General features: G+C 52.6%; 1 long non-coding RNA gene across 2 annotated transcripts; it reads left to right on the forward strand.

Moving 5' to 3' along the window:
* The first annotated feature begins 261 nt into the window (after nt 1–261).
* LOC144950044 (uncharacterized) lies at nt 262–14,694 on the forward strand. Of its 2 annotated transcripts, none has more exons than XR_013640335.1 (3): nt 262–304; nt 522–754; nt 14,042–14,694. It is a non-coding gene; the product is annotated as an uncharacterized LOC144950044 (long non-coding RNA). The 2 variants fall into 2 exon arrangements; XR_013640334.1 differs by having other exon boundaries at nt 279–292.
* The last annotated feature ends 11,400 nt before the right edge of the window (nt 14,695–26,094 follow it).

The following is a 26,094-nucleotide window of genomic DNA, read 5'->3' on the forward strand; positions in this document are numbered from 1 at the left end:
CTCCCGTTGCCCACGGATACGCGAACCGCCCAGAACTCAATCGAGTGAAAGCTACGAGCCAAGGGGGTTTCTCTCTCTCTCGCCCTTTCTTTTCAGCTCCTTTTCTTTTTCAGTTTCTTCCCACCCTTGCTTCGGACTCTCCCTACCCCCCTTACCCCCCGCTTTCCCCTCTCTCCCCTTCCTCCCACCCCCTCTCTCGCTCCCGTAATGATTTCTCCGCCGCCGCAAATCTTGATGTGCAAAGCGTGGAGGAGGAGAGGAGAGAGGAGCGAGCTGACGGGGCAATGCAAGGGTTAATGATGGGGTGTGCATGGGGGGGGGGGGGTGCTGGATGTGGGGGTGTGGGTGGTAGATGTTAGTGGGGTGTGGGTGGGAGGACATATACATACGTGTGTGTGTGTGTGTATGTACGTGTGTGTGTGCACACGGACGTATACATGCAAATAAACATTAGGCACAGACAAGTGCGCAAAGCAGCGTGGAGATATGGTCGCATGAATCGGGATGAATATTGCGCTCAGGTCGCGGAACGCGCGGAGTGAAGGGGACATTCGTGCGCACGTGGGCAGCAGCAGCAGCGGCGGCAGCGGCGGCAGCAGCAGCAGGGACGTGACTCTCGAAGGGATGAGGGCGCGATGGGCCATGCTGGGTAACGGAATGGCAGCCAAAGGATGGAGGACGACCACTGCGGAGATGGAGCGATGAGAGACAGGCCACGAGTCCTGAGCGAGGGTGGACGGTGGCGCCCGGGACCGTGAGAGATGACACACAAACACAGACACACACACACATACACACACACAGACACACAGACACACACACACAGACACGCACACACAGACACGCACACACACACACAGACACACACACACAGACACGTACACACACACACACACAGACACACACACACAGACACGCACACACACATACACACACACAGACACACAGACACACACACACACACAGACACACACACACAGACACGCACACACACACAGACACACACACACACACAGACATGCACACACACACACACAGACACGCACACACACACACACAGACACACACACACACACAGACACGCACACACACACAGACACGCACACAGACACACACGCACACACACAGACACGCACACACACACACAGACACACACACACACAGACACACACACATACACACACACACTGACACACACACAAAGATCAAAGACAAAGATCCCCCGTATAGCCTTAACAGACTGTAGGGGCAAGTGCTGTTAGCGAGCACCTATGAAGGCCGGAACGGTACACGAGGGGGTGGGTGGCCAGCACCACGCCCGACCGCCTTTGTCTCCCCAGTGGCGATGTTTACACACCGCACCAGGTACTCATTTAAGGCTGAGTGACACACACACAGACACACACACACAGACGCGCATTCACACGCAATATAGTGAGAGACGACACGCACATACAAAAGCAAGATCCCCCTATAGCCTTAACAGATTGTTGGGGCAAGTGCTTGTAGCACTTGGGAGGTCGGTGGCCAGAACCACGCCGGCCGCCTTTGTCTCCCTAGTGGCGATGTTCATACACCACAACAGCGACTCGTTTGAGGCTGAGTCAACCTAGGGGAAGCCCAGAACCGGTTAAGATAATCGTTATTGGTGTTGGTCGTCAGTGGTTAGCGCATGACAACCAAAATAAGTGACGAATATCAGTGACGCAGCGGCGCTAATCCACTGCGTCACCGTTCCCCACTCTCGCACACACACGTGGACATACACACACACATACTCTGGAGCACACACACACACACACACTCTGGAGCACACACACACTCTGGAGCACACACACACACACTCTGGAGCACACACACACACACACACTCTGGAGCACACACACACTTGCACACACACACACTAGCACACACACACGCGCACACACACTCGCACACACACACACACGCGCTCAGTCACTTCTCGCTCCGCTCAGCACCGCGTTCAGCATGAGAACAGCGCAGCAGGGAGCGAGCGGTGGGGGAGAGGCGGGGAGAGAGGGGCAGGGGGAGAAGGGCAGGGGGAGAGGGGCAGGGGGAGAGGGGCAGGGGGAGAGGGGCAGGGGGAGAGTGGCAGGGGGAGAGGGGCAGGGGGAGAGGGGCAGGGGGAGAGGGGCAGGGGGAGAGGGGCAGGGGGAGAGGGGCAGGGGGAGAGGGGCAGGGGGAGAGGGGCAGGGGGAGAGGGGCAGGGGGAGAGGGGCAGGGGGAGAGGGGCAGGGGGAGAGCGGTGAGGAGCGCTAATGGGAGAGCAAAACTCGAGAGGGAGACGCGGTTTCCACACGGGCGCAGCCTCTCCAGGTATCCGTGTGTCTATGAACGCGCACGCACACACAGATGTAGGTACTAACACGTACAAGTTAGTACACGCAGCTACTGCACATCGTGTGTACATAGACACACATCTACATATGCCGGTATGTATATATTAAACATGACCAGTGTACGTACATACGCCATTTAATGAGAACGTTGAACTTCTTGCGCACCGTACGTAGCCAACCGTGACCATCGGAGGTGCACGTGACGTGGTGTGTACACCACCCCGCTGGGGAGACAAAGGCGGCCGCGCGCGGTGCCAGCAACACGACCCTCGCGGGTCTCCACGAGGGCACTTGGCTCACAGCAGGAGTCAAACAAACGACAACAACGATAATAATAAAAGTAGCAGCAGCAGCAGTCGGTTTGGCGTTACCGGTAGTGGAATTACAAAACCGGTTACCGATTTGTGCGTACAACCACGAGCGGAGCGCGTTTCACGTTGCTGGCCGCTGTTCACCCAGCAGCAGTATAAATAATGGGTTCATCCCCAGTTAGCGTGGAGTAGTAGGCCAAATACCATCCACTCGAGCACCCTCGAGTGAGGTCCCACTCCATCAGCGGTGCCGTGAGCGGGCACTTGCAGGGCTCCGCCTTTCGCCTCTGAACTGAGAAACTCGCGCAGATTTACCACGCGGTGCCTTAGGCCGCCGTGCGGTTTGTGCGCTCGCGCGCGCAAAGCCATCAGTGCGTCCATCGCCAACACTCCACTGACGATTGACGGTAACCGGTTCATACCGTTCGTCGTTTCACTCACCGAGTGCGAAGTGACGCGGTCCGACACGCACAGCCCACACGCACCACCACGCGCAGCGCGTCACGGTGATTAGCAGGGTTGTCGTTCTCACGATCGGTTAACCGGTTTGGAACGTCGTGAACCGGTAACCGTTTCAGTAACCAATATTTATATGAACACGACTGCGTTCAATGAGAGTGAACCACGGGCGAATCATCCTCGAGCCGTGGTTGATCCACTGCTGGAGGAATCGCTTCTAAAGCCGTGTTGCGAGATGTAACAATCCACCGCAGGCTGATTCCATCGCTCCATCTCCGCCGGTGGACGCCCTCTCGAGCGTGGCTTTGCTTGCTCCCTCCTTCCGCTGCCACTCCGTCATTAGTCTCGACCACGGGGCCGTCGTCGTCATCACTCATCGCCGTGACCACCAAGCACGCTCACTCTCCTGCGCGGCCAACACAGAGCGCGACAACAACGACTACAACAACACCGCTAGCCAGAAGTCTCAGCAACAGGCGTTGCGCGCGTTACTCAGCACACGCGTTACTCAGCACACGCGTTACTCAACACACGCGTTACTCAACACACGCGTTACTCAGCACATGCATTACTCAGCACACGCGTTACTCAACACACGCGTTACTCAACACACGCGTTACTCAGCACACGCGTTACTCAGCACACGCGTTACTCAACACACGCGTTACTCAACACACGCGTTACTCAACACACGCGTTACTCAGCACACGCGTTACTCAACACACGCGTTACTCAACACACGCGTTACTCAACACACGCGTTACTCAACACACGCGTTACTCAGCACACGCGTTACTCAACACACGCGTTACTCAACACACGCGTTACTCAACACACGCGTTACTCAGCACACGCGTTACTCAACACACGCGTTACTCAACACACGCGTTACTCAACACACGCGTTACTCAACACACGCGTTACTCAACACACGCGTTACTCAGTACACGCGTTACTCAACACACGCGTTACTCAACACACGCGTTACTCAACACACGCGTTACTCAGCACACGCGTTACTCAACACACGCGTTACTCAACACACGCGTTACTCAACACACGCGTTACTCAACACACGCGTTACTCAACACACGCGTTACTCAGCACACGCGTTACTCAACACACGCGTTACTCAACACACGCGTTACTCAACACACGCGTTACTCAGCACACGCGTTACTCAACACACGCGTTACTCAACACACGCGTTACTCAGCACACGCGTTACTCAACACACGCGTTACTCAACACACGCGTTACTCAACACACGCGTTACTCAACACACGCGTTACTCAACACACGCGTTACTCAACACACGCGTTACTCAACACACGCGTTACTCAGCACACGCGTTACTCAACACACGCGTTACTCAACACACGCGTTACTCAACACACGCGTTACTCAGCACACGCGTTACTCAACACACGCGTTACTCAACACACGCGTTACTCAACACACGCGTTACTCAACACACGCGTTACTCAGCACACGCGTTACTCAACACACGCGTTACTCAACACACGCGTTACTCAACACACGCGTTACTCAACACACGCGTTACTCAGCATACGCGTTACTCAAGCGACTCAATTTTGATCACAGGCAGCAGCGACACCGCCGCACTCCCCCGAGTTGCGGCAACACGGCAGCATTCTCCTGGAAAGGAGTCGTGAGACTCGGCGAGGCTTTCCTCTGGGTACACAAGCGGAGCTCTAATACTTAAAATAACAACAATAACAACAACAAAGCAGACCATCAGCGGACTTTTGTCGAGAGTGATTGAGCTGCACGGCCGCTAAATGTGTTCCAGACATGCGCCCACGTGGTCACTCACCATCATCATCGTCGTCGTCGTGTGGCACCGAGATGAGACGGAGCGCGTGTGGGAGCGTCGCTGCGCTGGGTCAGGGCACCCATCACACGAGGGTGGCATATGCTCTCTATGCTCTCTATGCTCTCTATGCTCCCTTTACAATCAACGCGCCTCCTAATTATAGGGCCGCGCGGCTGTCATTAGCGAGGTGCCTGCAGGGACTTGTGAGTGACGGGAGCCAGTGACTCACAACACACGCGCCGACACATCACATACACACACACACACACGCGTGCTTACACATTACACACATACACGTGCTTACACATCACATACACACACGTACTTACACATTTCTCAGTTTCAGTTTTTATTTATTTGGTATAGCCCTGTGAGCCATTCGGCTCTTGAATCGGGTGCAACCGCTACAAACAAAAAACAAAAACATGAACAAGAAAACATCTTAAAGTGACTATGCACAAACAGAAAAATCCAGAAAAACAGCAAAAACTTCCAGAAAAAGCACCGTACACTAACGCTGTGCAAAAATCCCAGTGGGATGCAAGTCAAACAACAAACAACCACAAGACAGCTTAGATTAAAGCCATCAGTCTAACTCCGTACTACAACAAACAAGCATGGGCAAATACATTTTTTTAATCACCAAAATAAAGCCATAAAAGCAATGTAACAGCGATCATAGGAACTGTGACCTAAATTTCACAATAAACGACATAAACAACATGTACCACCAAACCCTGCAGCCATAGCTGGCTGCATGAGTCACTCTCCACAACAGCTGGAGCATCGGTAGGAGTATCACACATTTGCAATGTACCTTTAAAGATCAGCGCACTAAATCAAAACACAGATCATACTTTGCAGCGATCATCCGGAGCGAAACATTTGATTTTAGGCCACTGAATAGCAGTGGCAGCTAGGGGTTGACAACTCCTCTAGAGAATTTATGAGTGAAGATCTCACAGGTAGTTATTCAAGTTGCAGTTTATTGGCAATAGCATTCCAGACCCTGGGGGCATCAATAGCAAAGGCCCTTCCTCCAGTATATGCACGGCAATAGGGAAGGTCAAGCTGGTAAATGAGAGAAGACCTTAGGTCAAATTTGTTCTTCGAAACAGAGAGGAGATCCAGCAGGTAGTCTGCGGATTTTTTGTAAGTACTTCGTGAATAAATAAGATCTGGTGCACAAGCCGTCGAACATTAAGAGATGTTAAGTTTGACCCAATGTAGAGATCACAGTGGTGAGTCCTATATGGGCAGTTCAATGCAAATCTTAAGGCCGAGTGATACATTGAGTCAAGCTTCTTCAGTACAGTACTTGGGGCTGATTTATAAACAATGTCACAGTAATCAAGTAGAGGCAGTATGGTAGCTTTAATCAATTCCAAACGGAAAATAGGGGGGAAGCAGTGCTTGTGTCGATATAGAAAACCAATTTTTATCTTTGTCTTTTTACCAATATAATCAATGTGATCTTCAAAATTTAGTTTTGAATCCATGATGACCCCAAGATACTTATAGATCTTGACTTGCTTAATTTGATAATTGTTTAAGGAAAGTAATTGGGGAAAAATAACTTCCTGCTTTAGTCCTGGCGAGAAGCATAGCACCTTGGTTTTGGAGGTATTCAGGACAAGTTGAAGAGCAACTGGCTGATGTTGTAGTTTGTTGAAATCACCCTGGAGCGTAGCAATCACGTCATCCAGAGAACGGCCAGCAGTAATCAGTATCGTGTCATTTGCAAAAAGATATACCCTGGAATGATCCAGGTCAGTGCTCAAGTCATTGACATGAAAAGAGAACAAGAGGGGGCCGAGGATGGAACCCTGTGGAACCCTGTGGAACATTACACACACACACGTGCTTACACATTACACACACACACGACTTCTCTCTCTCGCTCACATACATCATGTACTGCACAGACGGCGAACTCGTCCAGAATGAATTCCTCCTCCTCTGTCTGTCCTGAGCTGTGGCTCGTGCAGCTAAGTCGCCGGGGTAAACTTTCCGTGAATTGTCGATGGTATAGATATGCTGTACACAGGACGTGTGTTCAGTATCATCATCATCAATCAGCCACGACCAATCCACTGCTGGATGAAGGCCTCAAGCTGCCGCCACTGAGATCTTCCATCCCTCGGGATGAGCGTGGAGGTGCAGAGTGTCCTCATCATTCGAGAGCCAAGCCAGGCACCACCTCCTGGCTCGGACATTCCTCCTCCCCGAAGACGCTGCTGGCGGAACCATGAACCGCATCACAACATCAACAGGAAGCCGATGCGCGCACCTCCTTCATGAATGGAAAATGAAACAAACGAGCCACAGTGGCGCGACTTTGGCCATGCAACGCACACTATGGACCATGTTAGTAAATCCATAGAGAGACACACGCAGATACATAGAGACCCTTATGGATACAGAGACCCGTAGATACACATAGAGACACGTAGAGATACATAGAGACCCATATATACACATAGAGATACATCAAAGACAAGCGACAGGAGTGCGATTGTGGTCTTGTAACCAAAATTACGGACCTACAGTAAACCAACTGTGGTCTGTGCTCCTTGAACGATGGTGGAGGAACAGCGACACGACACGAACTCTCTCCTGATTTGAAGCTTTCGTGACTGCAGGAATCCATACTCTTTGGTTCTTTCGGTAAAGTCACGTGGGTAGAAAATAAATTTAATCACGACGCTTCGGGCGCAACAGAAGCGTCCGTCATCAGGTGGGAAAGCACGGTCTGCTGCTGAGGCAGACTGTTGTAAAAGGTTTGAAATGGGAGTATCCCAAGGGTCATAAAGAAGTGGCCGGGGCAAGTGATGTTGGATTGCACCCGTTGGGTTGCACTCCCTCGTCCAGGAGGCCGCTTCTCTCCTATCTTACAGTTACATGCTCATTTCTCACATAATCATTATGCTAATATCTCACATTAGCATAATGCTAATCTCTCACATTAACATAGCCACTTCAGTGCCCTCGTCCAGGAGGCCGCTCTCCTCCTATCTTACAGTTACACGCTCATTTATCACGTTAACCACACCAGCCCCGGCCACTTCTTTATGACCCTTGGGCTCCACCCATTTCAAACATTTTAAAACAGTCTGCCTCAGCAGCAGGCCATGCTTTCCCACCTGATGACGGACGCTTGTGTTGCGCCCGAAACGTCGAGATTTATTTTATACCTACGTGACTTTACCGAAAGAACCAAAGAGTACGAACTCTCTCTGCTGACACCCTCTCGTCGTGGCAGCAGCAGCAGCTACAGCAGCAGCAGCTACAGCAGCAGCAGCTACAGCAGTAGCAGTTACAGCAGCAGCAGCTACAGCTACAGCAGCAGCTGCAGCAGGAGCAGCTACAGCAGCAGCAGCAGCTACAGCAGCAGCAGCAGCAGCAGCAGCAGCAGCAGCAGCAGCGGGGAATCGACACCGCGAGGGGATGAAGCCCTCGTCGTGTGACCGGGTAAGGAGGAGGAGGACCCCGAGGCGGGATGTAGGGCACGGCAAGTGAAGGGACTTGTGGGCCACGGCCGCGTGTAAATTATGCACGGGGACCGTGGCATTGTGGTGGCTTTTCTGAGCCGCTCACAAAGCGCCAATAGCCGGAACAATGGCGAGGCGAGTTCACTACATCGACAGTTTTGTCCGTCGCTTGTTGAGACACGAGAGCGCGGTGACACTGCGCGCTCCCAGAGCGGGGGGGGGGGCACGCACGGCGCGACGTCGCATATCTGACCAACGCCAAGTGAACCGTGGCGATAGGCGGATATGCGAACGCCGTGCGGAAAATCGGTTGATCGATTCGACGTCAATGTCGTCATCATCACCAGACATGATCGATCCACTGCTAGACGGATGAGGGCCTCGCCCCACGCCTGCCCGTTGAGTTGCGCGTCGTGCGGGGAGCGGTGGCGCAGTGGTTAGCGCGCCGCGGTGCGAAACCCGGCTCCCTGAGTTCGATTCCCACTTACGGCCAACATCGACGATGAATATCTGAACCAGTCCCGGACTCAGCCTTAGGTAAACTCAGCCTTAAACGAGTAGCTGGTGTGATGTGTTAACACCAGCAATGGGGCCGGCCTTCACCAAGTGTGGCTACCAAAGCGTCTGGTCGATGTCGAAGAGTAGAACAAATACCACTCAAGAGTTCGTTCTAGAGGAGCCCCCTTCCGTCAGCAGTGGCGTGAGCGAGTAATTGCAGGGCCGCGCCTTCATAAATCTACTTAATAAGCTAGGAAACGAGTTACACCATAAAACGATACTGCATTGGATGTACAGGGACTTCCATCCAGCGGTGGATGGACCATAGCTGGCTGGTGATGAGCATGATGACGTCTTCCACCAGTCTCAACACACTCACTCATCTTCAGCCCTCTGTGCGACGTGGAGCCCTCGCTGTGTTCACGATATTCAAGCAGCTGTTGAGTTGAAAGCGGGACATTAAGACGAAATGAGTGGGGCGTCTATACATGGATCACCTTGCACTCCAAAAGACAAAGGTCCCCCGTTTAGCCTTAACGGGCTGACGGGGCAAGTGCTGTGAGCGAGTAGCAGCATCTGCGAAGGTCGGCACGGCACACGTGGGAGTGGGGTGCTCAGAGCCACCGCGCCCTGCCCGATTTGACTCCCCGATGTCGGTGGCCACGCACCGTCACCAGCTACGGGACTCATTTGAGGCTGAGTCTACCTAGGGGAGGAGGCCCAGGACCGGTTCAGATATTCGTCACTGATGTTGGCCGCGATCAGCACGTATCGTACACAATACCCGAGTGACATTGCTCAAACCGGTTTTTTTACATGAGCGGTTTATCAGTTAAAAGTTTAAAATGTTACGGTTATTGCTGTAAAGAGTGTCTCCATGTGTGCAGCAAACCGGTTACCGTTTTACCGGGGTTCTTTACCCATTTGGTTTGCCGGTTATGGGGGGAATCCTATATTTTAACAATCTTATTATAAACAAACTAAGATTCCATTGAAAACGGCTAGAGAGTTCTGAATTTCGTAAAACGGCAACCGATTTAAAACAAACCTGAATACACACGCACACCACAAAGACAAAGCTCCCCCGTATAGACGCAACACACTTCTGAGGCAAGTGCTGTTAGCGAGCACCTATAAAGGCCGGAATGCGTCCCGAGGGGGTGGGTGGCCAGCACCACCTTTGTCTCCCCAGTGGCGATGTTTACACACTGCACCAAGTAATCATTTGAGGCTGAGTCGACCTTGGGAAGGCCCAGGACCGGTTCAGATAATCGTCACAGGTGTTGGCCGTGAGCGGGAATCGAACTCGGGTGTCCGAATTTGGGCTAAGTGCTACACTCGCGCTCCCCACGCTTAGAATTACACATACACACACATATACACACACGCATATGCACATATATACACACACACAACAACAACCGCCATTCGCCACTACGTGGCGGTGACGTCACCACGACGCTTGTGCCAGGCCATGTGCACCTTGAGGCCACGTGAAGTGTCGAACGCCCGCTGGCAGGTCACGGGGCAGACCCAGATGCCACGGGTCGACTGACTAAGATGACCGAGATGACTGGCTGATGCACCACCTGTGCCCCCTACTGTGCCAACGTGTTGTGCTTTAGCCACCCGGCGCTCCGCTTGTTGTTGTGAGCGTCGCTCCTCCGCCCTCCGTTGTTGTTGGAGGGCGACTGCCTCCAACTGCCCAGTAGCGTCCTTCACGAGCCTCCTCCACAGAGGCCGATCTTGACACCGCTGGTACCAGTCATCGGCAAGTCCACTCAGCTCCACGTCCTCCTGTACCACATCACTCCATCTCTTCTCTAGCCCGTGCCGCGCCCGTTTAGCCCCCTCGATCCGGCCGAACAAAAGCTGCTTAGGCAGGCGGTGACTGGGCATGCGGGCTACATGACCCAGCCAACGCAGCTTTGCCTGCCGGAGGAGCTCGCCGATGGGACTTTGCCCAGATCTTTCAAGGATTTGTGAGCTCCTCACACAATCCAGCCTGGTTAAACCCAGGATGGATCGTAGGCAGGCCAGCCTAAATGTTTCTAACCGGCGAAGATGCTCCATATATATACACATATAAACACACACATATATACACACACATACACATATATACACACACATATATACACACGTATTAAACACATAGGTACATTCAGACTACACACACAAACAAGTTGATACAGCACACGCAGATAAGTACTTAATATATAAGTACACATATCTAAATATTTATACGTACAATGCACACATCGATACGGAAATGTAAACACATATCTATGTATGTTTGTTGAACTTCTTTCGCACCGTACGTAGCCAGAGAAACAAACATAAACACACACAAAGCCAAGACCCCCGTCGAGGCTTTAGAGGCTGTTGGGGCAAGGGCTATTAGCGAGCACCTATTAAGGAAGTGGTGCGGCCAGAACCATGCCCGGCCACCTTTGTCTCCCCAGTGCTGATATTCACCAGATACTCGTTTTAAGGTTGAGTCGACCTCGGAGAGAGCCAGGACAGTAGCGGATAATCGTCACTGGCGTCAAGGAAGTCAGGTAACAGTGTTGAACCATGAGCGGGGATCGAACTCGGGTGGCCTGGGGCTCGGAGATCACTTCGCTAACCACTGCGCTATCTTCTTGGTTCTTTCCGTAAAGTCACGTAGAATGGAAATAATAAAATAATAATAATAAAACATAATAAAATAATTCTCACGACGTTTCGGCCACAACGCAAGCAGCCGTCCTCAGGTGAAGAACAGGTCTGTCTTCCTAGCGGCACCAGGTACTCATTTGAGGCTGAGTCGACCTAGGGGAGGCCCAGGACCGGTTCAGATAATCGTCACTGGTGTTGGCCGTGAGCGGGAATCGAACCCGGGTCGCCAGGTTCGTAGCGCAGCGCGCTAACCGCGACACTACCGCTACACAAAGATAAAGACCCCCCGTATAGCCTTAACAGACTGTAGGGGCAAGTGCTGTTAGCGAGCACCTATGAAGGCCTACCGCTGCACACACACGTGTACACACACACACACAGGTGTATATACACGTGTACACACACGTCTACACACATACACGTGTACACACACACACATGTACACACACACGTGTACACACACTCACACGTGTACACACACTCACACATGTACACACACACACGTGTACACACACACACGTGTACACACACTCACACGTGTACACACACACACGTGCACACACACACGTGTATACACACACGCGTACACGTGTACACACACTCTAGTACCGACACAACGGCCTGAAGGTGTGCGGAGAGTTAGCGTGGCGACACCTGCAGTACAGCCGTGCTGGGTCACATCCGTGTTTGCGTTGATTTAAACAAAACGGTTAATAACGGTTTGCTGCACACGCGGCAAAGTCTATAGCAACAATAAAGACGACGCGGTCACGTTGTTCACCGAGGGAGCTGCCGCCGTTGTGAGCTCACGTCGCGCCGCGGACTTGCGACACGGAGCGCTCCGGTTCGATCCCATCGCCCGGCGCGGGAGTCGAAGCGCGTTCACATCGTTAACGGAGAGAAAGCGAGAGGGCGAATGTGCCACGCGGTGCGTGCCCATCCGTGGGTTCTTTAGTAAAATTATATTGGAATCGGTTACCGGTTTTTCACTTTCGAAACTGGTACAAACGGTTACCGGTTTATCAGGCATCGTTTAACAACCCTAGCGTGTATCTATGTGTCTGTGTTTTATAAGTGTGTACGTTTATATATGTGTCTGTGTGTGTCCATGTTTTCTGTCAAAAAGCCTGACAATTTGTTGTTGTTGTTATTGTTGTTTATGTACACACACACACACGCGCGCGCGTGCACCCACATATTGCCTGAACAGACTGTTGGGGCAAGTGCTGCTAGCGAGTAGCGGCACCTTTGAAGGCTGACGCGGCACGCGAGGGGGTGGGTGGTCAGCACCACGCCCAGCCGCCTTTGTCTCCCCAGTGCTAGCGATGTTTACACACCGCACTAGGTACTCATTTGAGACTGAGTCGACCTAGGGGAGGCTCAGGACCGGTTTAGATAATGGCCGTAGCGCAGCGCGCGCACCGCTACACTACCGTACACACACACACCTACACACACACCTACACAGACACACACTCCTACACACACACACACACACTCCTACACACACACACACCTACACACACACACCTACACAGACACACACTCCTACACACACACACACACCTACACACACCTACACAGACACACACCTACACACACACCTACACAGACACCCACTCACGCACACACACACACTCACTCACGCACACACATGCACACACACAATCACTCACGCACACACCCACGCACATACTCACGCACACACACTCACGCACACACCCACGCACATACTCACGAACACACACTCACGCACACACCCACGCACTGAAATATTTAGCTCGGAGAGAGGGTGGTCGCTTCCACAAAGCCTCCTCCCCACCACCACCACCATCATCATTGGCGAGAGCGGCACTACCGGCCTCAATTATTCACGCGAAACGCGATGCCAGCCTGCGACCAGCCGTGCGTGCGTCTGTGCGCACACACCTGTGTGCATATGTGTCAATGTGCGTGTCTGTGTGTGCGTGTGTGTGCCTGTGTGCATGTGTGTGCGTGTGTGTGCATGTGTGTGCCTGTGTGTTCGTGTGTGCCTGTGTGCATGTGTGCCTGTGTGCATGTGTGTGCGTGTGTGGACGTGTGTGCATGTGTGTGCATGTGTGTCTGTGTGCATGTTATGTGCGTGTGTGTGCATGTGTGTGCATGTGTGTGTGTGTGCACGTGTCGATTAAACAGCCTCAAACGGGTGCATCGTGCTTCAAATGAGACGAGGGCGGACGGGCGTGGTGCTGGCCACCCACCTCCTCGTGTGCCCGGTCGGACCTTCATAGGTGCTCGCGAACAGCACTTGCCCCTACAATGTGTTCAGACTATCTGGAGGATCTTTGCCTTTATATCTATGTATCCCTGTGGTGCCTCGATGTGTGTCTGTATCTCTGTGTGTGAATGCATCTGTGGGCACACCTGTGCGCGTGTATGTGTCAGTGGATGAACAACAACATCACCACCAACCACAGCGCCACCAACATCAACAACAGCGCCACCAACATCAACAACAACAGAAGCAACATCAACAACAACAGAAGCAACAACAGCAGCAACAACAACAGCAGCAGCAGCAGGACCTCGCGCGCTGACTCTCACGCAGCGAGAGCGACGTGTTGAATGTGAGTGGCCCACCTGTGGATGGACCGCCCTCGCCCCGATAATGTGGAATTTACCCATGCTGGTTGCTGAGTTCGATTCTCGCTCTCGACCCGAGTTGAATTTCCCTGCCACGGCTAACATCAGTGGCGAGAGGTTTGTTACTCATTGAAGGGTGAGTGCGATATGTAAAGCATCAGCATCAGCACCGGGGATACAAAGGCGGTCGCGCGGGGTGCCGGTGGCCACATCACCCTCTCACGCGCCGTGCCGGCCTTCATAGGTGCAGCACTTGACCCAATAGCCCTGCGTAGGCTATACGGGGGACCTTTGTCTTTGCTGACCTGAAGCAACACGATCTGTTATGGCGCGTGCTATGCTGACACCACGTGGTCGAGGTGCGCTATTGCAAGCGTCCCGCTCAGCCTGCTGTCAGCGAGCACCTATTAAGGACAGCATGGCGAGGTGGTGATGTGGTCACGAGCACCACTCCAAGGCCGCCTGATGAAGCTCGCTATGACGTGGAGCGAAACGTCGGGGATTGTATCGGCAAAAAAACAACGGCACGGCCAGAAAGCGCGCCCCCACACACGCACGCACACAGAGACAAAGATCGCCCGAATAGTCTTAACATACTGCTGGGGCAAGTGCTGTTAGCGAGCACCTATGAAGACCAGCACGGCACACGAGAGAGTGAGTAGCCAGCACCACGCCTGGCCTCCTTTGTCTCCCTGTGGCGATGTTTACACACCGCACCAGGTACTCATTTTGAGGCTGAGTAGACCTAGGGGATGCACAGGACCGGTGTTGGCCGTGAACAGGAATCGAACTCCGGGTTCGTATCATTGCGCCACTGTTCCAATTTCATGATTCTAATTTAGAGTCACGATCATCAGCAGCAGTGGACATGATTATTTCAGCGCTGGATGGAGGCACCCCTCAGGCAACACCGCCTCCCATGGTCCCACACACACACCTCGCAAGATCCTCGTGGCAAGCCTCATCTCACGGGACCTATGATTACCTCCAATTAGGGATAATGACTCGGCCGCTCCACGGCGCGTGGTAAAATAATCGCCGCGCGCTCCGCACTCGCAGGGCGACCACGCGCGGCCGGCGGCGGTCACATCAGATCAGGCGCGTGAATATTCAGGGATGCCTTTGTTGGAGGCGCCTTTCAAATTCATTTACTCCCAAAATTCTCATGCTAATCCCCTCCTACCGCCCGCCGCTTGAGCGTGTTCCATATTAGCATGCTGCGATTCTGTTCACATGTTAAAAAAAGATAATTATATCGTTTTAATTAATCTCTTTGAGCTAATAATGTGATTTAATAGTTAGGAGGTTTTTTTTTGGTTTTGAAGGGCGGTGAAGATGTTGGTTTGAGTGGGTTGGGAAAGATGACGTCAAGTAATGCAGCACGCACGCGTGGCTGAGAGAAGAGGAGAGAGAAGAGGAGAGAGAAGAGATTTCAATCAGTGCGACACCGCGACCCGATGTGTGCCACGTGGTTGAGAAGCACGGTGGTGGATGACAAAGACACAAACGTGGAACAAAAATGGACAAAGATGTCACGAACCTACTCCGCGTGTCCCTCTTTGTCTCCCCACGCTTCTTTCGCGCACTTTTCAGTTTCTTTTATTCGGAGACCGTTCGAGCGGCCAACACCGACGTCCCAAACCCCGCGATGGCCCTCGACTCCGCGTGTGGACATGGAACGGGAGATCTGTGCGCGCGAGCATCGCTCGCTCCACCCGCTGTATCTGCCCACGAGTGGCTCCCTCGGCACGGCACTCACTCGTAGCTGATGGGTATCATCTCTAAGCCGGGAATCAGCCGCGACTTGAGCTGTAATGCGCATCCTCTATCATCCCATTTGCCATTCGACATTGCGCTTTATTTCACCGCAATGATGATAACAGCAGCAGCAGCCTTGTTTACGACCCTCGATGGAGGAGGCTTCGCACTGAGAGAACGGGCGAGATCCGTCTCCACAGACCAGTACTGTCGACATCCGTCCACAATCCACCGGTGGATGTTAGTCGCACGGCGATGTTAGTCTGTGGCAGGGTTCGGCAACCCAAATAACAAGAAGAATGTTTTTAATTCGGTAAAAAAGCCCCTCAACGTTTGAAGAGCCGCAATGCGCGGTGAAGACGAGGCGGGGCGACGTCTCACGTTAACGACGTCTCACGAAGCAGCAGCAGCTCCTTAAAGAGACGCACGTGGCAATGTTAGTGTATGGGCAATGTTAGTGTGTGGGCAATGTTGGTGTATGGGCAATGTTAGTGTATGGGCAGTGTTAGTGTATGGGCAATGTTAGTGTATGGGCAATGTTAGTGCATGGGCAGTGTTGGTGTGTGGGCAATGTTAGTGTGTGGGCAGTGTTAGTGTGTGGGCAATGTTAGTGTATGGGCAATGTTAGTGTATGGGCAATGTTAGTGTATGGGCAGTGTTAGTGTATGGGCAGTGTTGGTGTGTGGGCAATGCTAGTGTGTGGGCAGTGTTAGTGTATGGGCAATGTTAGTGTATGGGCAGTGTTAGTGTATGGGCAGTGTTGGTGTGTGGGCAATGTTAGTGTGTGGGCAGTGTTGGTGTGTGGGCAATGTTAGTGTGTGGGCAGTGTTAGTGTATGGGCAATGTGAGTGTATGGGCAATGTGAGTGTATGGGCAATGTTAGTATATGGGCAATATCAGTCTATTTGCCGATCGAGCTATATAGAGACACGGAGACCGTGGCCGTGAATCACAAACTGTGCACGGCAGCAGAGTGAACGCACTGTGGACTGCGCTCCTTCTGCGGAGGAGGAGGTGGAGGAACAGCGACACGACACGAACTCTGTCTGCGGAAGTCTTCTCGTCGTGGCAGCAGTAGCAGCAGCAGACCTCCACATTGCATCGAGCTCCGGCACTTATTGCCATCATGCACAGTAATATAATTAAGTGTCCAAGCGGTTACATTTTCACTTTCTCTAATTATTATTAGTGTTATAATTCGTGTTGTGTACACTGCTGTGATCCACAAAAGAGTACATCTATCGGAACAAGTAAATAAATATATATTTTTTAATAAACTAATACACCCCGTAATTTTAAATAGGCCCGTCTGAGGATGTGGAATACACAGTTCCCGCCCGGAGAGTCCGCAACAAACGAAGTTGGGGAGGTCCGTGCGCGGGCCGCGTGTGTGATCGCAGATGTAATTGCGCGCGCGCACGCGACCTATGAGCGGCGCATTGGGCCGCTCGCTATGAAACTCGTCCAGCGCGCTGCGTCTGGCGCCATGGATGGGTAATCACGAGCGCACCCCTTCAACACCACACAAAGACAAAGAGCCCCCGTATAGCCTTTAACTGGCCGTTTGGGGCAAGCGCTGTGGTAGTGAGTTGCACCTATCAAGGTTTGGGCGGCACGGCGCAGGAGGGGGCTGTGGGTGGCCAGCACCACGCCCGGCCGCCTTCGTCTCCCCGGTGCTGATGTTTGCTACGCACCGCCCCACCAGGTACTCATTTGAGGCTGAGTCGACCTAGGGGAGGAGGCCCAGGACGGGTTCGAGATAATCGTCACCAATGTGTTGGTGTCCATGAGCAGGAGTCGAACTGGGGTCGATGGATCGCAGCGCAGCACTCCTCTAAACGCTACACCACCGCTCACCACCGCTCACCAAACAGAGATATACAGACAAAGATCCCCCCTATAGCCTTAACAGACTGTTGGGGCAAGTGCTGTGAGCGAGAACCTATGAAGGCCGGTACGGCACACGAGGGGGTGGGTGGCCAGCACCACGTCCGACCGCCTTTGTCTCCCTCGTGGCGCATTCACATACGTGCATAACACACGAGCGCGCGCGCGCGCGCATGATTCCTCGCGACGCGGATTCGAATGTAAATGGAAGAGAAATTGCCGGCGGTGGGACTCTCTCTCTCTCTCCCGCGAGGAGCGAGGGCTGAGCGGGCGTGGGGTTTTTTCCTCCCCCTGCCCGTAATTTAATTACAGGGCTGCGAGAGAACGGCAGAAGTGCGGACGCCTCGACAACGCAAGATGATGTCGTCAGCCGAAATCGCGCTGTCAATCAAGCACTCACACACAGACAAAGACCCCCAGGTAGCCTTCAACAGGACCGTTGCTGTTTGCGAGCAGCAACATACGAAGGCTGGGCACCGAGGGGGGGGGGGGGGTTGGTATGGCCAACGCAACGCCCCCAAGCCCGGCCGCCTTTGTCTACCCAGTTCTGGTGTATGCACACACCACCACATCATGTATTCACATTTTTAAGGCTGAGTCGATCTGGGGGAGGCCCAGGACCCGTTTAGATATTCGCCGCCACTGTTGTTGTTGTTATAATTATTGTAATTAACGGTGAGCGGCAATCGAATTCGGCTCACCGGGTTTGATGCATAGCACGCTAACCGCTGCGCCACCGCTCCCCCCACACACACACGCACACACACACGCACACACGCACAGACGTGTGCGTGTGTGCGGCTGCGGTCGACGGGGTTTGTGTGTAGGGGGGGGGGGGTATGAGCGGTGGGATTCGAGTCGCCGAGCGGGCGAAATTAACAGATACACCGTATTTATTGTCCCTTCCCCACGCCTGCCCGGCACACATCTCGAATCTCTCTCTCTAAATTAGCTTCTTCCCAAACAAAAGCGACGCTACGGGGAGAGAGAGAGAGCGAGAGAGGAAAAAAACCCACGGAGATGGTTTGACCCTGGAAAATGAGACGAAGTCGGGCCCTCTGCACCTCTCCACGGAGATGCTTGCTTTCAATTAAGCGAACCAATTTCGCGTCGACACAATGGCCAGCCCTGGCTTCAAGCAGATGGGGGAGGGGGGGGGGAGAAGCGGGGACCGAGGAGGAGGCGAGAGGTTACACTATATCCCTCTGCCCTTGGTAATTAGAAAAGCATTCCATACTTTTCACGCAATTAGCCCAACAGTTTGCAATTTCGCAGATATGTTTGGGTGGTCTGCCGAGTGTTATGTTGAGTACGATTTTTACAAGCGAAGAAGCAGACAAGCAGATACGCAGAGAGAGACAGGATACTTTTTGACGCCGACAGAAATGCGAGTTCTGAATTTGGCCGCGTTATTCAAGTCCACCCTGCGGGCTCCGTTATCAGCGCGCTGCGAGATGAAGTCTCCCCAACGCCACCCGCCTTCCCCTCCACGCATGGGGGGGGGGGGGGGCTTGTCCATACTTTACCACGCTGGTCAATGCGGGTTTGAGGAAGGCAGTCGCGGCTCAGGTGACACCGGCCACGAATGGAACTCAGGGTCCATATCGCTCTGGCAGGCGGCGTGTCGCTACTGAGACGGCGAGTGTCTGAGCGGGGTGACGGTGGACTCGAATCGCGTGTGGGAGAGGAGTGGAGCGGAGGGTGGCGCTGAGGTTCGCGCTACGCTGCGCTACGCTGCGCTACGAACTCGGCGACGCAAGTTCGATTCCCGCTCACGGCCAGCATCAGTCCAGTAACAATAATCTGAACCGGGTCTGGGCCTCCCCTAGTGGCAGCCAAGGAACGGAACGCGTCTGAGAGGACGCGTACCGAGGAGGAGATGGAGCGATGTAATCACGCGCTATATGGATTGTTCGTGCTGGAGGGACTGAGAGGTTACAATATGGGACGTATTTGTGGTGAACATGCAAACAAAAAACATGCTCTGATAATATTTGATGCATTGTCTTTGAAACTGATTGGTCCCCACCAGAGACAGCTTTCTTTAGAGCTTCGTCTCACTAACAGCGTTAGACCAGAGGACGCCACAAGGCGAACAGCATCAAGACAAAGCCACGATCAGAACATTGAGAGCTCGGGGTGAGCAGCTACGATATGGGACATTTCCCATATTGAAAAATAAACAGAAAAATAAACATTATTCTGTTTTAACATCTTAACACCTGTTTTATTGCCAGAAAGTGTAACACCTATTGTTACGGATTGAGAGGTGTTGTTTGGCTCGGAGAGACAAATAAAATAACATTTTAAAGTTGTTCATGGAAACAAAGCTCACGAGTGCGCAGAGCAGTGTGGGGACACGAGAGACGCGCTGGCTGCAGGCTCGGCTCGGTCAGCCGCGGTGATGGAGCCGTGGCCGAGGGTGGGCGACACGTGGCGGCCATGGGACGCCTTCGTCTCGCAGTCGATTGACCATCGCTGCTGCTGCTGTTGATGCCGGTGATGGTGATCGTCAGCAGTACCGTGCACGCTAACGCGAGATGGCTACGTGCGGTGCGAAAGAAGTTCAAAGTGCGTGAATTGCTCATCGGTGGAGGCGCGCGCGTGCTCGCACAGCCAGTAAACGCTCACAGCCCGTTCGGAAAAATTACTCGGCGCGATTCCATCGCCACACTGAGTTAAAACGTCCCGCGGCCGCCGTTTGAAGGCGTGGGTTGTAAACAGAATTTTGAGAGTAAAATTCCACGGGGCGAACGATGGGGGGCTGGAGGGGACAAGGGGGGGGGGGGGGCGCGGGAGATTGGGACTGTGATGTGGTCTCAAGGCTGCAGCTGATGGAACCACTCCGCCGCTATTCCGCTGTGCGCTCTGCAAGGAGCGAGGAGGAGGAGTGTTGAGTCGGAGAACCTTCATTTAGCACAACGCGCACGGATCGCGCAAAGAACGGGTCGAGGTTAGGGGGTGGAAGGTCGCGAGAGAGAACGGGAATTGATTTGGTGCCGCGGTAGCAACCGACTCCCGGTTCGCGTCTTGCCGCATGATGTTCTCTCTGCACCACTCCCACGACCTCCATCATCTCCCACCTCTCACTCTCTGTAGTGAATGCATCTCCCACCTCTCACTCTCTGTAGTGAATGCATCTCCCACCTCTCACTCTCTGTAGTGAATGCATCTCCCACCTCTCACTCTCTGTAGTGAATGCATCTCCCACCTCTCACTCTGTAGTGAATGCATCTCCCACCTCTCACTCTCTGTAGTGAATGCATCTCCCACCTCTCACTCTGTAGTGAATGCATCTCCCACCTCTCACTCTCTGTAGTGAATGCATCTCCCACCTCTCACTCTGTAGTGAATGCATCTCCCTCCTCTCACTCTCTGTAGTGAATGCATCTCCCACCTCTCATTGTGTAGTGAATGCATCTCCCACTTCTCACTCTAATTCTAGATTTGAAGCTTTCGTGACTGCAAGGAATCATATTCTTAGGTTTTTTCGGTAAAGTCACGTAGGTAAAACATCAGAATTAATGAAAAAAAAATAAAAAATAAATCACGACGTTTCGGAGGCAACACAAGTCTCCGTCATCAGGTGAGACCGTCACAGCCGAATTAGCTGCATCAAGTGAGGCAATGATTCAAGATGTAATCCCTTATAAGCAAGTTGAAGGGGGGAGGAGAGGGGGGGGGGGAACTCATCAGAATGTTAGTACAACTCATCGGGAGGGGGAGGGGGGGGGCCAAAAAAAATGAACGACGGCTTGGACGCGGTTGCTGCTGCACACGCCAACACAATGGACAGAGAGGGGGAGGGGAGGTCTGATACACATGATAGACAAAAGAACGAAAATGCCCATGTTTATACCAATGCTGGCTGAACAATGAAGAGGGTACTGTTAAAAAACAACTGGGGATGTTAACACTCGGTAAAGTAAAGTAAAATAGTGCCTGTCAGATAAGATGGTCCAAAAAAGACTGTCCATTGTGTTGGCGTGTGCAGCAGCAACCGCGTCCAAGCCGTCGTTCAATTTTTTTGGCCCCGCCCCCCCCTCCCCCTCCCGATGAGTTGTACTAACATTCTGATGAGCCCCCCCCCCCTCTCCTCCCCCTTTCAACTTGCTTATAAGGGATTACATCTTGAATCATTGCCTCACTTGATGCAGCTAATTCGGCTGTGACGGTCCCACCTGATGACGGAGACTTGTGTTGCCTCCGAAACGTCGTGATTTTTTGTTTTATTTTATTTTATTTTCATTAATTCTGATGTTTTACCTACGTGACTTTACCGAAAAAACCTAAGAATACCTCTCACTCTGTAGTGAATGCATCTCCCACCTCTCACTCTGTAGTGAATGCATATCCCACCTCTCACTGTGTAGTGAATGCATCTCCCACCTCTCAATCTGTGTAGTGAATGCATCTTCCATCTCTGTCTGTAATGATTGATTGAATAAAAAACAAATATCTTGACCAATGTCTCTCCCACAATCAACTCCCTCCATTCTTTTTTAACATTCCGAAACATTCAAACACCTCAACGCCTGCCGTGCGATTCGACGCGTGGGTGGCTCGGGACGGATCCCATTCACTGCGTTCATTACTGAAAACCACGTGCAGGTTTTTACCGCACGGAGCCGCGTGTAAAGATGCGGATAACAGGGTTCACACGTCGATGGTTTTGTTTTGTGTGAGCCGAGGCTGCGTCGTGAGCCTGGGTTGGGTCGCGCCAGAATCACGCCGACGCAGCCTAACCCAGGGGTCAAATTACGAATCGTGATGTCGGCTGCGAAAACGAAGATGTTACGGAGAGAAGGGATAGAGCCACTGCAACAGCGCTCCATCGTTCTTCGTTTCCGTGTCGAGGTGCCGATCGGAGGACGACCGCTTTCTGGATGTCAATCGCTGTGAGACTCATCCACGCAAACACCGGACAACAACGACATTAACAACAACAACAACAACAACAACAATAATTCACTGGTCAACAAAATAAAAAAACATTTTTTTCTGGCCTGGTCTTTTGCAGCTGTTTTAGACTAATTTCAGGGTGCTGATTACAAATCTGATCTCAGATTTGCTCTATCACATCTCATTTTATGCTATCGGCATACCCCATTTTAATTGATTTAACCCGAAATTAACTCTGTCACTTATGATTGCAAGTTGTTGCGAGTCAGTGACTGCTTTAGTGTTAAAATATGGTGCTGTATTTTTAGGACAGTGTGTTTATAATATCATTTTATGTACATATCCACATTTATTTAATATTTTTCTTCTGCAGTTTTTATTGAAAATGTAATATTTGATATCTCAAAAACCTGATGTGATAGACAAAAACTGATGCCAGATTTGGAATCAGCACCCCAAAATTACATTAAAATCGATGGACTACCTTATGCCAGAAAAAGTGTGTTGACCAGTGTAATAGTCAAATATGGATCTGAGCACTGACCGAGAACATACAACGTCAACAATTACAAATGGAACAAAAGCTCGTTCCACCGCGGAGATGGAGCGATGGGGTCGACCTCGTGTGTAGGGGCGTGCTGGGTGGATCGCTGCATTGTATGGCTGATGGGTAGGGCACGGGAGGCCTTCATCTAGCAGTGGATTTACCGTGACTGCTGGCGATGATCATGAGATCACAACTTACAGTGGCGACGGTCAGGTCGGCGGAGGTGGCCAGCTACCGCCCCTCGTCTGCGGGGATTCTGCGGACGCATTCTTAGTGAGCCGCCCGTTGTCGTTCCACTGCTGACTGCGCCAGATGATGATGATGATGATTTTTATTTGTTTCTTCAGGCAATTGGAGCGAAGCCCGTCGACTGCTAAATCATGCACCAAGTCACCCAGCGTGTGTCCACACGCACTCACGCACGAATGTCTTCCCCCAAAATCATTTCCACCCAAAACAAGCCACGCACATTGCCCCACCACCGCACAGCCACACTGCTGAGGATTTGTTTAAAATCCAATTCTGTCTCATCAGGATATATTTATTTATTTATTTTCTGGGAAAAAGTCGAATGAGATTTAAGCTGCTGAGCGATGGCTAGAGGTATGTGAACACCGTGACGAGAAACTGCCTTATAAAGCAGCAACCCTTGGTTTAGATGAGCCTGACTCTGCTAATGACACCCAGAAAGGTGGAAATTACGGTTCCTAATCACGGGCCCAGACACCTAAAAACGCAAAGCGGCCAGCAACACACAGCAGACTAATGAAGTTGTAATAGATCAGAGTTGCTTCTTGACTTGAGCGAGGATTTATCATTGATGTAAGAACTTGGGTAGAGAGATGCAACGATGGTGATTGTGGTGATCATGGCAGGAAGCAATTCCAGAGAGAAGTTAGGTGACCTGGAGTGTGGTGAGTGAATAGGTGAGTGAGTGAATGGTTGAGTGGGCAAATTATTTGGTGAGTGAGCAAGTAACTGAGTGGGTGGGTGAGCGAGAAAGTGGGTGAGTGCGAAAGTGAAGTGAGCGAGTCTGAGTTGGTGAGTGAGTGAGCGAGTGCGTGAGTGGGTGAGTGAGTGTTTGAGTGAGCGAGTGTTTGAGTGAGCGAGTGTGCGAGTGAATGGGTGAGTTGATTGAGTGGGTGCGTGAGTGAGTGAGTGGCTGGGTGAGTGGGTGAGTGAGTTCGTGAGCGAGTGTGTGAGTGGGTGAGTTAAGTGAGTGGGTGAGTTAAGTGAGTGGGTGAGTGTGTGAGTGGGTGAATGAGTTAGTGAGCGAGTGTGTGAGTGAGTGGGTGAGTGTGTGAGTGAGTTAGTGAGCGAGTGTGTGAGTGTGTGGGTGTGTGAGTGAGTGTGTGAGCGAGTGGATGAGTGGGTGGGTGAGCGGGTGAGTCAGTGGGTGAGGGGGTCAGTCAGTGGGTGAGTGGGTGAGTCAGTTGGTGAGTGGGTGAGTCAGTGGGTGAGTGTGCTATTTTGACCTCTTGTGATGAGTGGGCAACTGAAATCTGGATCCGAACCGCGGCTCTCAGCTGTGCCGGTTCATCATCTCTGCCCACTACGCCACTGGACAACCTCCAATAAAGCACGTTTCAAAGCAAGTAATATATATACATATATACAATATTAGCGCGTGTTGTTGCTATTTGCGGAAACACATCTCGACTCGATGGGCCACCTCCGTCGTGCGCGCGAGGCAGACGTCGCGAGAAGCCGCGGCAGCTGTGCCGCTCACTGCCGCTGGGGTGCAACAGGACACCACCGTCGTCATCTCGATCCCCTCTGCCCCACACACTGGAGTTGAAATGAACCGTGTTGACATCTCCTGTTGAAGTCGATAAAATACACTCTTCATAACGCGTCGTAGTTCCCGCCACCAAAAAACAGGCCAGTGACTAAGGCTGAAAGACTGCGCCTGTCTGTTGTTTGGGACGTTCTTCCATGTAAGTTCTTAATAGGCGCGCGTACCAAAATGTAATTACATGACATGTAGGCTGTGTGTGGCGGGATATATAAACTTTTAGGTTGAGGTGTAGATGTGTGCAGTAGTTTCAGGCTGCCGCGCCCGCCGCAATAAGTTATAATGTGACGTTGTAAGCCTCATTTTGGCGCCCCTTTACCTTGGCGCCCGGGGACACATGTACCCCCTGCCCCCCCCCGCTAGCTACGCCTCTGCCCACACAAACCCATTTAGCGACGTACAGACGCGAGTGTGGAGGTGGAGGGGGGGGGCGCAGTGGTTGGCGTGCTACGAACACGGCGAGCCGAGTTCGATGCCCGCTATAACAGTGGCGAATATTTGAACCGGTCGTGGGCCTCCCCTAGATCGACTCAGCCTCAAATGAGTACCTGGTGCGGTGTAAAAATATCGCTCCTGGGGAGACAAAATCGGTCGGTCGTGGGTGCTGGCCACCCACCCCTCGTGTGCCGCGTCAGCCTTAAACGGTGCCCGCCAGGGGCACTCACCCCAGCAGCGTGTCCAGACTACACGGGGAGGCAGGCGCCTTGCGCCGAACACGTGGGCGAGGTGGGCGAGGGGCGCGAGAGGCGGCAGCGCGCGGGGTGGAAGCATTGGCCGGTCGAGCCGCGTGCGTCGTGGGCTCCGAGTGATTGGGGCACGGTGGAGGGGAGGGGAGGGAGCGCAGCCGGGAGCCGAGAGGCGAGGGCATTGCCGCGGCAGCAGCGTGAGAGTGGCCACGCGTCGCGGTTGACAGCTGCAGCTGCTGCTGCGTATTTTGAGTAAGAAGAGGGAGGAGGGGGAGGCGGC

Source organism: Lampetra fluviatilis, chromosome 56, assembly GCF_964198595.1.
Source record: "Lampetra fluviatilis chromosome 56, kcLamFluv1.1, whole genome shotgun sequence".
Taxonomy (NCBI): Eukaryota; Metazoa; Chordata; class Hyperoartia; order Petromyzontiformes; family Petromyzontidae; genus Lampetra; species Lampetra fluviatilis.